Genomic DNA, 12,443 nt, shown 5'->3' with positions numbered 1-12,443 from the left:
CAAGGGCCTACTTGAGGTTTGAGGAAGTTCCCATATGGTCTAGCGGTCAGGATTCCTGGTTTTCACCCAGGCGGCCCGGGTTCGACTCCCGGTATGGGAAGTTCGTGTTGTCTTTGCTTCACTTATGGAAACAGCCAGGACGTCTCTCTGTGCCACTAGCACTTTTAGCCGGCAGGCGGAGCTTACGAAACCTGATAGGTTTAGGTTCTGATAGGTTACGGTGTGCCTTCGATAGCTCAACTGGTAGAGCGGAGGACTGTAGGTGGCAAATTGGCAATCCTTAGGTCGCTGGTTCGACTCTGGCTCGAAGGAGGTCTTTTTCACAAGCAAACATTTCATTGGCCATGCTTCTCGACGAGGCCGTCAGCGCTTGAGTTGGTAGTCCAGCGTTTTGCAATCGCGACCGCCGCTGGAGGGCAAAAGCTCATTCCCTGACCGGGAATCGAACCCGGGCCGCGGCGGTGAGAGCGCCGAATCCTAACCACTAGACCACCAGGGAAGGTCTGCTGACTCTTTCCCGTCAAGCCTGGCTGTGTGCCTCTACCAGATTTTGCAGCAACTGCTCAAGCAAGACCACTAAGGCTTGAATTTTCCTCCAGGAGAGGAGACGTCTCTGACCCTGGATCACAGTTATTCCACTGAGAAACTGTCACTGGCTCTGTAGGAATATCCTAACAACACCACAACTTGCCATGAAAACAAAGCAACCGAGATCACCAACATGTGACGCCTCCAACTTGAAGCTTTTTATAGCAGGCTCCTCATCAGACCCCTTCCTGACGTTGGCTCCAGGCCTGTTATTGGCATGAGAAAAAGTAGATGTCATGACAGGCCTCTGCCCAGCCGGACACCAACAAGTCGCGTGCATAGTTTTTGTTATTATTATTATTGGATTAGTTGAATAATATTTTAAATTGACAGTCCAACAATAGGCTGCTTTGTCAGTGGGATAACGGTTACCATACAATACCATGCGTCTTTTCAGATGCATTGCATGGGTACTGTCACAAGGACCTTGCTTTAAGACAAGTTTATAGTGTCTATTATGCCAGCACAGGAATGGGAGGAAACTGAACCCCCTGGGCGAGGCAAATGCACTCAAGGGTGCCTGACTGGTGGGCCAGTGGCGCAATGGAAAACGCGTCTGACTATGAAACAAAAGATTCCAGGTTCGACTCCTGGCTGGCTCGCTCTGCCTCTTTTGCTTCGCTGTCAGCCCATAGCCATTTTATTATTATTAGCCCATAGTTTTTGTTATTATTATTATTGGATTAGTTGAATAATGTTTTAAATTGACAGTCCAACAATAGGCTGCTTTGTCAGTGGGATAACGGTTACCATACAATACCATGCGTCTTTTCAGATGCATTGCATGGGTACTGTCACAAGGACCTTGCTTTAAGACAAGTTTATAGTGTCTATTATGCCAGCACAGGAATGGGAGGAAACTGAACCCCCTGGGCGAGGCAAATGCACTCAAGGGTGCCTGACTGGTGGGCCAGTGGCGCAATGGATAACCCGTCTGACTACGAATCAGAAGATTCCAGGTTCGACTCCTGGCTGGCTCGCTCTGCCTCTTTTGCTTCGCTGTCAGCCCATAGCCATTTTATTATTATTAGCCCATAGTTTTTGTTATTATTATTATTGGATTAGTTGAATAATATTTTAAATTGACAGTCCAACAATAGGCTGCTTTGTCAGTGGGATAACGGTTACCATACAATACCATGCATCTTTTCAGATGCATTGCATGGGTACTGTCACAAGGACCTTGCTTTGCGACCAGTTTATAGTGTCTATTATGCCAGCACAGGAATGGGAGGAAACTGAACCCCCTGGGCGAGGCAAATGCACTCAAGGGAGCCTGACTGGTGGGCCAGTGGCGCAATGGATAATGCGTCTGACTACGAATCAGAAGATTCCAGGTTTGGCTCGCTCTGCCTCTTTTGCTTCGCTGTCAGCCCATAGCCATTTTATTATTATTAGCCCATAGTTTTTGTTATTATTATTATTGGATTAGTTGAATAATATTTTAAATTGACAGTCCAACAATAGGCTGCTTTGTCAGTGGGATAACGGTTACCATACAATACCATGCATCTTTTCAGATGCATTGCATGGGTACTGTCACAAGGACCTTGCATTGCGACCAGTTTATAGTGTCTATTATGCCAGCACAGGAATGGGAGGAAACTGAACCCCCTGGGCGAGGCAAATGAGAGCTCCCTCCGATGAGCCAGATGAAATTGAATTCAGTAAACTATCCCTTCGGATCATTCCCATATTCTTAAAGGGGGGCGGTCACACACTAAAAGCCAAGGGCCTACTTGAGGTTTGAGGAAGTTCCCATATGGTCTAGTGGTCAGGATTCCTGGTTTTCACCCAGGCGGCCCGGGTTCGACTCCCGGTATGGGAAGTTTCGTGTTGTCTTTGCTTCACTTATGGAAACAGCCAGGACGTCTCTCTGTGCCACTAGCACTTTTAGCCGGCAAGCGGAGCTTACGAAACCTGATAGGTTTAGGTTCTGATAGGTTACGATGTGCCTTCGATAGCTCAGCTGGTAGAGCGGAGGACTGTAGGTGGCAAATTGGCAATCCTTAGGTCGCTGGTTCGACTCTGGCTCGAAGGAGGTCTTTTTCACAAGCAAACATTTCATTGGCCATGCTTCTCGACGAGGCCGTCAGCGCTTGAGTTGGTAGTCCAGCGTTTTGCAATCGCGACCGCCGCTGGAGGGCAAAAGCTCATTCCCTGACCGGGAATCGAACCCGGGCCGCGGCGGTGAGAGCGCCGAATCCTAACCACTAGACCACCAGGGAAGGTCTGCTGACTCTTTCCCGTCAAGCCTGGCTGTGTGCCTCTACCAGATTTTGCAGCAACTGCTCAAGCAAGACCACTAAGGCTTGAATTTTCCTCCAGGAGAGGAGACGTCTCTGACCCTGGATCACAGTTATTCCACTGAGAAACTGTCACTGGCTCTGTAGGAATATCCTAACAACACCACAACTTGCCATGAAAACAAAGCAACCGAGATCACCAACATGTGACGCCTCCAACTTGAAGCTTTTTATAGCAGGCTCCTCATCAGACCCCTTCCTGACGTTGGCTCCAGGCCTGTTATTGGCATGAGAAAAAGTAGATGTCATGACAGGCCTCTGCCCAGCCGGACACCAACAAGTCGCGTGCATAGTTTTTGTTATTATTATTATTGGATTAGTTGAATAATATTTTAAATTGACAGTCCAACAATAGGCTGCTTTGTCAGTGGGATAACGGTTACCATACAATACCATGCGTCTTTTCAGATGCATTGCATGGGTACTGTCACAAGGACCTTGCTTTGCGACCAGTTTATAGTGTCTATTATGCCAGCACTGGAATGGGAGGAAACTGAACCCCCTGGGCGAGGCAAATGCACTCAAGGGTGCCTGACTGGTGGGCCAGTGGCGCAATGGATAATGCGTCTGACTACGAATCAGAAGATTCCAGGTTCGACTCGTGGCTGGCTGGCTCGCTCTGCCTCTTTTGCTTCGCTGTCAGCCCATAGCCATTTTATTATTATTAGCCCATAGTTTTTGTTATTATTATTATTGGATTAGTTGAATAATATTTTAAATTGACAGTCCAACAATAGGCTGCTTTGTCAGTGGGATAACGGTTACCATACAATACCATGCATCTTTTCAGATGCATTGCATGGGTACTGTCACAAGGACCTTGCTTTGCGACCAGTTTATAGTGTCTATTATGCCAGCACAGGAATGGGAGGAAACTGAACCCCCTGGGCGAGGCAAATGAGAGCTCCCTCCGATGAGCCAGATGAAATTGAATTCAGTAAACTATCCCTTCGGATCATTCCCATATTCTTAAAGGGGGGCGGTCACACACTAAAAGCCAAGGGCCTACTTGAGGCTTGAGGAAGTTCCCATATGGTCTAGCGGTCAGGATTCCTGGTTTTCACCCAGGCGGCCTGGGTTCGACTCCCGGTATGGGAAGTTCGTGTTGTCTTTGCTTCACTTATGGAAACAGCCAGGACGTCTCTCTGTGCCACTAGCACTTTTAGCCGGCAAGCGGAGCTTACGAAACCTGATAGGTTTAGGTTCTGATCGGTTACGATGTGCCTTCGATAGCTCAGCTGGTAGAGCGGAGGACTGTAGGTGGCAAATTGGCAATCCTTAGGTCGCTGGTTCGACTCTGGCTCGAAGGAGGTCTTTTTCACAAGCAAACATTTCATTGGCCATGCTTCTCGACGAGGCCGTCAGCGCTTGAGTTGGTAGTCCAGCGTTTTGCAATCGCGACCGCCGCTGGAGGGCAAAAGCTCATTCCCTGACCGGGAATCGAACCCGGGCCGCGGCGGTGAGAGCGCCGAATCCTAACCACTAGACCACCAGGGAAGGTCTGCTGACTCTTTCCCGTCAAGCCTGGCTGTGTGCCTCTACCAGATTTTGCAGCAACTGCTCAAGCAAGACCACTAAGGCTTGAATTTTCCTCCAGGAGAGGAGACGTCTCTGACCCTGGATCACAGTTATTCCACTGAGAAACTGTCACTGGCTCTGTAGGAATATCCTAACAACACCACAACTTGCCATGAAAACAAAGCAACCGAGATCACCAACATGTGACGCCTCCAACTTGAAGCTTTTTATAGCAGGCTCCTCATCAGACCCCTTCCTGACGTTGGCTCCAGGCCTGTTATTGGCATGAGAAAAAGTAGATGTCATGACAGGCCTCTGCCCAGCCGGACACCAACAAGTCGCGTGCATAGTTTTTGTTATTATTATTATTGGATTAGTTGAATAATATTTTAAATTGACAGTCCAACAATAGGCTGCTTTGTCAGTGGGATAACGGTTACCATACAATACCATGCGTCTTTTCAGATGCATTGCATGGGTACTGTCACAAGGACCTTGCTTTAAGACAAGTTTATAGTGTCTATTATGCCAGCACAGGAATGGGAGGAAACTGAACCCCCTGGGCGAGGCAAATGCACTCAAGGCTGCCTGACTGGTGGGCCAGTGGCGCAATGGATAATGCGTCTGACTACGAATCAGAAGATTCCAGGTTCGACTCGTGGCTGGCTGGCTCGCTCTGCCTCTTTTGCTTCGCTGTCAGCCCATAGCCATTTTATTATTATTAGCCCATAGTTTTTGTTATTATTATTATTGGATTAGTTGAATAATATTTTAAATTGACAGTCCAACAATAGGCTGCTTTGTCAGTGGGATAACGGTTACCATACAATACCATGCATCTTTTCAGATGCATTGCATGGGTACTGTCACAAGGACCTTGCTTTGCGACCAGTTTATAGTGTCTATTATGCCAGCACAGGAATGGGAGGAAACTGAACCCCCTGGGCGAGGCAAATGAGAGCTCCCTCCGATGAGACAGATGAAATTGAATTCAGTAAACTATCCCTTCGGATCATTCCCATATTCTTAAAGGGGGGCGGTCACACACTAAAAGCCAAGGGCCTACTTGAGGCTTGAGGAAGTTCCCATATGGTCTAGCGGTCAGGATTCCTGGTTTTCACCCAGGCGGCCTGGGTTCGACTCCCGGTATGGGAAGTTCGTGTTGTCTTTGCTTCACTTATGGAAACAGCCAGGACGTCTCTCTGTGCCACTAGCACTTTTAGCCGGCAAGCGGAGCTTACGAAACCTGATAGGTTTAGGTTCTGATCGGTTACGATGTGCCTTCGATAGCTCAGCTGGTAGAGCGGAGGACTGTAGGTGGCAAATTGGCAATCCTTAGGTCGCTGGTTCGACTCTGGCTCGAAGGAGGTCTTTTTCACAAGCAAACATTTCATTGGCCATGCTTCTCGACGAGGCCGTCAGCGCTTGAGTTGGTAGTCCAGCGTTTTGCAATCGCGACCGCCGCTGGAGGGCAAAAGCTCATTCCCTGACCGGGAATCGAACCCGGGCCGCGGCGGTGAGAGCGCCGAATCCTAACCACTAGACCACCAGGGAAGGTCTGCTGACTCTTTCCCGTCAAGCCTGGCTGTGTGCCTCTACCAGATTTTGCAGCAACTGCTCAAGCAAGACCACTAAGGCTTGAATTTTCCTCCAGGAGAGGAGACGTCTCTGATCCTGGATCACAGTTATTCCACTGAGAAACTGTCACTGGCTCTGTAGGAATATCCTAACAACACCACAACTTGCCATGAAAACAAAGCAACCGAGATCACCAACATGTGACGCCTCCAACTTGAAGCTTTTTATAGCAGGCTCCTCATCAGACCCCTTCCTGACGTTGGCTCCAGGCCTGTTATTGGCATGAGAAAAAGTAGATGTCATGACAGGCCTCTGCCCAGCCGGACACCAACAAGTCGCGTGCATAGTTTTTGTTATTATTATTATTGGATTAGTTGAATAATATTTTAAATTGACAGTCCAACAATAGGCTGCTTTGTCAGTGGGATAACGGTTACCATACAATACCATGCGTCTTTTCAGATGCATTGCATGGGTACTGTCACAAGGACCTTGCTTTAAGACAAGTTTATAGTGTCTATTATGCCAGCACAGGAATGGGAGGAAACTGAACCCCCTGGGCGAGGCAAATGCACTCAAGGCTGCCTGACTGGTGGGCCAGTGGCGCAATGGATAACGCGTCTGACTACGAATCAAAAGATTCCAGGTTCGACTCCTGGCTGGCTCGCTCTTCCTCTTTTGCTTCGCTGTCAGCCCATAGCCATTTTATTATTATTAGCCCATAGTTTTTGTTATTATTATTATTGGATTAGTTGAATAATGTTTTAAATTGACAGTCCAACAATAGGCTGCTTTGTCAGTGGGATAACGGTTACCATACAATACCATGCGTTTTTTCAGATGCATTGCATGGGTACTGTCACAAGGACCTTGCTTTAAGACAAGTTTATAGTGTCTATTATGCCAGCACAGGAATGGGAGGAAACTGAACCCCCTGGGCGAGGCAAATGCACTCAAGGGTGCCTAACTGGTGGGCCAGTGGCGCAATGGATAACGCGTCTGACTACGAATCAGAAGATTCCAGGTTCGACTCCTGGCTGGCTCGCTCTGCCTCTTTTGCTTCGCTGTCAGCCCATAGCCATTTTATTATTATTAGCCCATAGTTTTTGTTATTATTATTATTGGATTAGTTGAATAATATTTTAAATTGACAGTCCAACAATAGGCTGCTTTGTCAGTGGGATAACGGTTACCATACAATACCATGCATCTTTTCAGATGCATTGCATGGGTACTGTCACAAGGACCTTGCTTTGCGACCAGTTTATAGTGTCTATTATGCCAGCACAGGAATGGGAGGAAACTGAACCCCCTGGGCGAGGCAAATGCACTCAAGGGTGCCTGACTGGTGGGCCAGTGGAGCAATGGATAATGCGTCTGACTACGAATCAGAAGATTCCAGGTTCGACTCGTGGCTGGCTGGCTCGCTCTGCCTCTTTTGCTTCGCTGTCAGCCCATAGCCATTTTATTATTATTAGCCCATAGTTTTTGTTATTATTATTATTGGATTAGTTGAATAATATTTTAAATTGACAGTCCAACAATAGGCTGCTTTGTCAGTGGGATAACGGTTACCATACAATACCATGCATCTTTTCAGATGCATTGCATGGGTACTGTCACAAGGACCTTGCTTTGCGACCAGTTTATAGTGTCTATTATGCCAGCACAGGAATGGGAGGAAACTGAACCCCCTGGGCGAGGCAAATGCACTCAAGGGTGCCTGACTGGTGGGCCAGTGGCGCAATGGATAATGCGTCTGACTACGAATCAGAAGATTCCAGGTTCGACTCGTGGCTGGCTGGCTCGCTCTGCCTCTTTTGCTTCGCTGTCAGCCCATAGCCATTTTATTATTATTAGCCCATAGTTTTTGTTATTATTATTATTGGATTAGTTGAATAATATTTTAAATTGACAGTCCAACAATAGGCTGCTTTGTCAGTGGGATAACGGTTACCATACAATACCATGCATCTTTTCAGATGCATTGCATGGGTACTGTCACAAGGACCTTGCTTTGCGACCAGTTTATAGTGTCTATTATGCCAGCACAGGAATGGGAGGAAACTGAACCCCCTGGGCGAGGCAAATGAGAGCTCCGATGAGCCAGATGAAATTGAATTCAGTAAACTATCCCTTCGGATCATTCCCATATTCTTAAAGGGGGGCGGTCACACACTAAAAGCCAAGGGCCTACTTGAGGCTTGAGGAAGTTCCCATATGGTCTAGCGGTCAGGATTCCTGGTTTTCACCCAGGCGGCCCGGGTTCGACTCCCGGTATGGGAAGTTCGTGTTGTCTTTGCTTCACTTATGGAAACAGCCAGGACGTCTCTCTGTGCCACTAGCACTTTTAGCCGGCAGGCGGAGCTTACGAAACCTGATAGGTTTAGGTTCTGTTCTCAAACGATGTGCCTTCGATAGCTCAGCTGGTAGAGCGGAGGACTGTAGGTGGCAAATTGGCAATCCTTAGGTCGCTGGTTCGACTCTGGCTCGAAGGAGGTCTTTTTCACAAGCAAACATTTCATTGGCCATGCTTCTCGACGAGGCCGTCAGCGCTTGAGTTGGTAGTCCAGCGTTTTGCAATCGCGACCGCCGCTGGAGGGCAAAAGCTCATTCCCTGACCGGGAATCGAACCCGGGCCGCGGCGGTGAGAGCGCCGAATCCTAACCACTAGACCACCAGGGAAGGTCTGCTGACTCTTTCCCGTCAAGCCTGGCTGTGTGCCTCTACCAGATTTTGCAGCAACTGCTCAAGCAAGACCACTAAGGCTTGAATTTTCCTCCAGGAGAGGAGACGTCTCTGACCCTGGATCACAGTTATTCCACTGAGAAACTGTCACTGGCTCTGTAGGAATATCCTAACAACACCACAACTTGCCATGAAAACAAAGCAACCAAGATCACCAACATGTGACGCCTCCAACTTGAAGCTTTTTATAGCAGGCTCCTCATCAGACCCCTTCCTGACGTTGGCTCCAGGCCTGTTATTGGCATGAGAAAAAGTAGATGTCATGACAGGCCTCTGCCCAGCCGGACACCAACAAGTCGCGTGCATAGTTTTTGTTATTATTATTATTGGATTAGTTGAATAATATTTTAAATTGACAGTCCAACAATAGGCTGCTTTGTCAGTGGGATAACGGTTACCATACAATACCATGCGTCTTTTCAGATGCATTGCATGGGTACTGTCACAAGGACCTTGCTTTGCGACCAGTTTATAGTGTCTATTATGCCAGCACAGGAATGGGAGGAAACTGAACCCCCTGGGCGAGGCAAATGCACTCAAGGCTGCCTGACTGGTGGGCCAGTGGCGCAATGGATAATTCGTCTGACTACGAATCAGAAGATTCCAGGTTCGACTCGTGGCTGGCTGGCTCGCTCTGCCTCTTTTGCTTCGCTGTCAGCCCATAGCCATTTTATTATTATTAGCCCATAGTTTTTGTTATTATTATTATTTGATTAGTTGAATAATATTTTAAATTGACAGTCCAACAATAGGCTGCTTTGTCAGTGGGATAACGGTTACCATACAATACCATGCGTCTTTTCAGATGCATTGCATGGGTACTGTCACAAGGACCTTGCTTTGCGACCAGTTTATAGTGTCTATTATGCCAGCACAGGAATGGGAGGAAACTGAACCCCCTGGGCGAGGCAAATGCACTCAAGGCTACCTGACTGGTGGGCCAGTGGCGCAATGGATAATGCGTCTGACTACGAATCAGAAGATTCCAGGTTCGACTCCTGGCTGGCTCGCTCTGCCTCTTTTGCTTCGCTGTCAGCCCATAGCCATTTTATTATTATTAGCCCATAGTTTTTGTTATTATTATTATTGGATTAGTTGAATAATGTTTTAAATTGACAGTCCAACAATAGGCTGCTTTGTCAGTGGGATAACGGTTACCATACAATACCATGCGTCTTTTCAGATGCATTGCATGGGTACTGTCACAAGGACCTTGCTTTAAGACAAGTTTATAGTGTCTATTATGCCAGCACAGGAATGGGAGGAAACTGAACCCCCTGGGCGAGGCAAATGCACTCAAGGGTGCCTGACTGGTGGGCAAGTGGCGCAATGGATAACGTGTCTGACTATGAATCAGAAGATTCCAGGTTCGACTACTGGCTGGCTCGCTCTGCCTCTTTTGCTTCGCTGTCAGCCCATAGCCATTTTATTATTATTAGCCCATAGTTTTTGTTATTATTATTATTGGATTAGTTGACTAATATTTGAAATTGACAGTCCAACAATAGGCTGCTTTGTCAGTGGGATAACGGTTACCATACAGTACCATGCATCTTTTCAGATGCATTGCATGGGTACTGTCACAAGGACCTTGCTTTGCGACCAGTTTATAGTGTCTATTATGCCAGCACAGGAATGGGAGGAAACTGAACCCCCTGGGCGAGGCAAATGAGAGCTCCCTCCGATGAGCCAGATGAAATTGAATTCAGTAAACTATCCCTTCGGATCATTCCCATATTCTTAAAGGGGGGCGGTCACACACTAAAAGCCAAAGGGCCTGCTTGAGGCTTGAGGCTTGAGGCTTGAGGCTTGAGGAAGTTCCCATATGGTCTAGCGGTCAGGATTCCTGGTTTTCACCCAGGCGGCCCGGGTTCGACTCCCGGTATGGGAAGTTCGTGTTGTCTTTGCTTCACTTATGGAAACAGCCAGGACGTCTCTCTGTGCCACTAGCACTTTTAGCCGGCAGGCGGAGCTTACGAAACCTGATAGGTTTAGGTTCTGTATCCAAACGATGTGCCTTCGATAGCTCAGCTGGTAGAGCGGAGGAATGTAGGTGGCAAATTGGCAATCCTTAGGTAGCTGGTTGGACTCTGGCTCGAAGGAGGTCTTTTTCACAAGCAAACATTTCATTGGCCATGCTTCTCGACGAGGCCGTCAGCGCTTGAGTTGGTAGTCCAGCGTTTTGCGAAAGCGACCGCCGCTGGAGGGCAAAAGCTCATTCCCTGACCGGGAATCGAACCCGGGCCGCGGCGGTGAGAGCGCCGAATCCTAACCACTAGACCACCAGGGAAGGTCTGCTGACTCTTTCCCATCAAGCCTGGCTGTGTGCCTCTTTTCAGATGCATTGCATGGGTACTGTAACAAGGACCTTGCTTTGCGACCAGTTTATAGTGTCTATTATGCCAGCACAGGAATGGGAGGAAACTGAACCCCCTGGGCGAGGCAAATGCACTCAAGGGTGCCTGACTGGTGGGCCAGTACCGGTACCTGACAGCCGTGCGTCTGTAAAATCTATCCAATACAATGACGAGCTCCATCTTTAAAAAACCAATTACGTTACGAGCTCCATTTTTGGCCGTCCAATGAAATGTCAAGGTCCATTTTTCATAGACCAATCACCGCACATAGTCCATTTTTGTCCATCTTTGAGTTTGAGCAGATTCCATCCAATCTCCGCTCATATTCTCTTTTTTGGCCGTCCAATGAAATGGCAATGTCCATTTTTCATACACCAATCACCGCACGTTGAGCATAAACGTCACCACTGTTATTTATATTCCGCTCAGGTAACGTTATGTTATTTATAGTTATTGTATTTATTGTTAATGAACGTTTTTTTTATTTTAGGAATAGCAAGATTGCTCCGTAAAACGATCAGGTAAGTTAACGTTAACTGTAATTGTAAGTAATAGGGTATAATTGTCGCAGCTCAATTTGTAATGTAAATAGTTTTATTCGATTTTGTCTGACTTTGTGTAACTTCAGTCAGCAAGCAAACCTTATTTTTTTTGTATAGGTAACGTTAGCTAACGTTACGTTAGCTATAGCTAACGTTATCATCGAGCTTGGCAATTGTACATTTTTGTCAGTAACGAAACTTATTTTGTTTTCTGACAGGATTAACTAGTAAAATAGCATATCTGATAGTGTTTGTTACTTTATAGGAAATGGATAAATCAATGTACAATAAATCTCATTGTACTAGTCTACTGTAACACTGGCATAAAATGTAACAAAATAAATTTGGATAATGTCTCTAACTGTTGGGTGTTTGTTTAACTTTTATACACTTGTGGTAAAAAATGACCAGTCATAAGTGAATGGATGAGAATACAATAAGTATATAAAATAAAATTCAGGCACATGTTCATTTTAACACATGGGCACAGTTGAAATAACACAATGTTTAATCTGAGTATTTGTTATAGTCAAAATAATCCATAACAGTTACATTATACGTTTTACTACAAAACAATTTGTATGAGCCCAGGTCAATGAGGCATACAGGCCATAAATAGCAAATAGAAGTTCAAAATTTGTAATGTTTACAAAAACTCTATCACAAGATCTATCACAACATTAGGTGATGATATATACAGTATGCATTATTTTGGATTTATAAACTGCTATAATGTGGCGGTCATTTTGGACCAGGAAAAATGACCACGTAGTCAATTTTTGTCAATCTTTGAGCACAAACACCGC

General features: G+C 46.5%; 17 non-coding genes across 17 annotated transcripts; 11 read left to right on the top strand and 6 right to left on the bottom strand.

The window, feature by feature from the left end:
- Positions 1-28: 28 nt before the first annotated feature.
- Positions 29-100, top strand: trnae-uuc (transfer RNA glutamic acid (anticodon UUC)). The gene has a single exon. It is a non-coding gene; the product is annotated as a tRNA-Glu (tRNA).
- A 327-nt stretch (positions 101-427) lies between these two features.
- trnae-cuc (transfer RNA glutamic acid (anticodon CUC)) lies at positions 428-499 on the bottom strand. Its single transcript has one exon. It is a non-coding gene; the product is annotated as a tRNA-Glu (tRNA).
- Positions 500-2,344: 1,845 nt separating this feature from the next.
- trnae-uuc (transfer RNA glutamic acid (anticodon UUC)) lies at positions 2,345-2,416 on the top strand. Its single transcript has one exon. It is a non-coding gene; the product is annotated as a tRNA-Glu (tRNA).
- A 126-nt stretch (positions 2,417-2,542) lies between these two features.
- trnay-gua (transfer RNA tyrosine (anticodon GUA)) lies at positions 2,543-2,629 on the top strand. The gene is given in 2 exon segments: positions 2,543-2,579; positions 2,594-2,629. It is a non-coding gene; the product is annotated as a tRNA-Tyr (tRNA).
- Positions 2,630-2,744: 115 nt separating this feature from the next.
- trnae-cuc (transfer RNA glutamic acid (anticodon CUC)) lies at positions 2,745-2,816 on the bottom strand. The gene has a single exon. It is a non-coding gene; the product is annotated as a tRNA-Glu (tRNA).
- A 1,104-nt stretch (positions 2,817-3,920) lies between these two features.
- trnae-uuc (transfer RNA glutamic acid (anticodon UUC)) lies at positions 3,921-3,992 on the top strand. Its single transcript has one exon. It is a non-coding gene; the product is annotated as a tRNA-Glu (tRNA).
- Positions 3,993-4,117: 125 nt separating this feature from the next.
- On the top strand, positions 4,118-4,204 carry trnay-gua (transfer RNA tyrosine (anticodon GUA)). The gene is given in 2 exon segments: positions 4,118-4,154; positions 4,169-4,204. It is a non-coding gene; the product is annotated as a tRNA-Tyr (tRNA).
- A 115-nt stretch (positions 4,205-4,319) lies between these two features.
- trnae-cuc (transfer RNA glutamic acid (anticodon CUC)) lies at positions 4,320-4,391 on the bottom strand. Its single transcript has one exon. It is a non-coding gene; the product is annotated as a tRNA-Glu (tRNA).
- Positions 4,392-5,495: 1,104 nt separating this feature from the next.
- Positions 5,496-5,567, top strand: trnae-uuc (transfer RNA glutamic acid (anticodon UUC)). Its single transcript has one exon. It is a non-coding gene; the product is annotated as a tRNA-Glu (tRNA).
- A 125-nt stretch (positions 5,568-5,692) lies between these two features.
- trnay-gua (transfer RNA tyrosine (anticodon GUA)) lies at positions 5,693-5,779 on the top strand. The gene is given in 2 exon segments: positions 5,693-5,729; positions 5,744-5,779. It is a non-coding gene; the product is annotated as a tRNA-Tyr (tRNA).
- A 115-nt stretch (positions 5,780-5,894) lies between these two features.
- On the bottom strand, positions 5,895-5,966 carry trnae-cuc (transfer RNA glutamic acid (anticodon CUC)). Its single transcript has one exon. It is a non-coding gene; the product is annotated as a tRNA-Glu (tRNA).
- A 996-nt stretch (positions 5,967-6,962) lies between these two features.
- Positions 6,963-7,035, top strand: trnar-acg (transfer RNA arginine (anticodon ACG)). The gene has a single exon. It is a non-coding gene; the product is annotated as a tRNA-Arg (tRNA).
- A 1,169-nt stretch (positions 7,036-8,204) lies between these two features.
- On the top strand, positions 8,205-8,276 carry trnae-uuc (transfer RNA glutamic acid (anticodon UUC)). The gene has a single exon. It is a non-coding gene; the product is annotated as a tRNA-Glu (tRNA).
- Positions 8,277-8,401: 125 nt separating this feature from the next.
- On the top strand, positions 8,402-8,488 carry trnay-gua (transfer RNA tyrosine (anticodon GUA)). The gene is given in 2 exon segments: positions 8,402-8,438; positions 8,453-8,488. It is a non-coding gene; the product is annotated as a tRNA-Tyr (tRNA).
- Positions 8,489-8,603: 115 nt separating this feature from the next.
- Positions 8,604-8,675, bottom strand: trnae-cuc (transfer RNA glutamic acid (anticodon CUC)). Its single transcript has one exon. It is a non-coding gene; the product is annotated as a tRNA-Glu (tRNA).
- Positions 8,676-10,557: 1,882 nt separating this feature from the next.
- On the top strand, positions 10,558-10,629 carry trnae-uuc (transfer RNA glutamic acid (anticodon UUC)). The gene has a single exon. It is a non-coding gene; the product is annotated as a tRNA-Glu (tRNA).
- Positions 10,630-10,956: 327 nt separating this feature from the next.
- On the bottom strand, positions 10,957-11,028 carry trnae-cuc (transfer RNA glutamic acid (anticodon CUC)). Its single transcript has one exon. It is a non-coding gene; the product is annotated as a tRNA-Glu (tRNA).
- Between the last annotated feature and the right edge of the window lie 1,415 nt (positions 11,029-12,443).

This window comes from Rhinichthys klamathensis, unplaced genomic scaffold, assembly GCF_029890125.1.
Source record: "Rhinichthys klamathensis goyatoka isolate OS25496 unplaced genomic scaffold, OSU_Roscu_1.1 h1tg000223l_1, whole genome shotgun sequence".
Lineage (NCBI taxonomy): Eukaryota > Metazoa > Chordata > Actinopteri > Cypriniformes > Leuciscidae > Rhinichthys > Rhinichthys klamathensis.
Note: the sequence above shows the minus strand (reverse complement) of the source record. Positions and strands in the feature narration are given on the sequence as shown.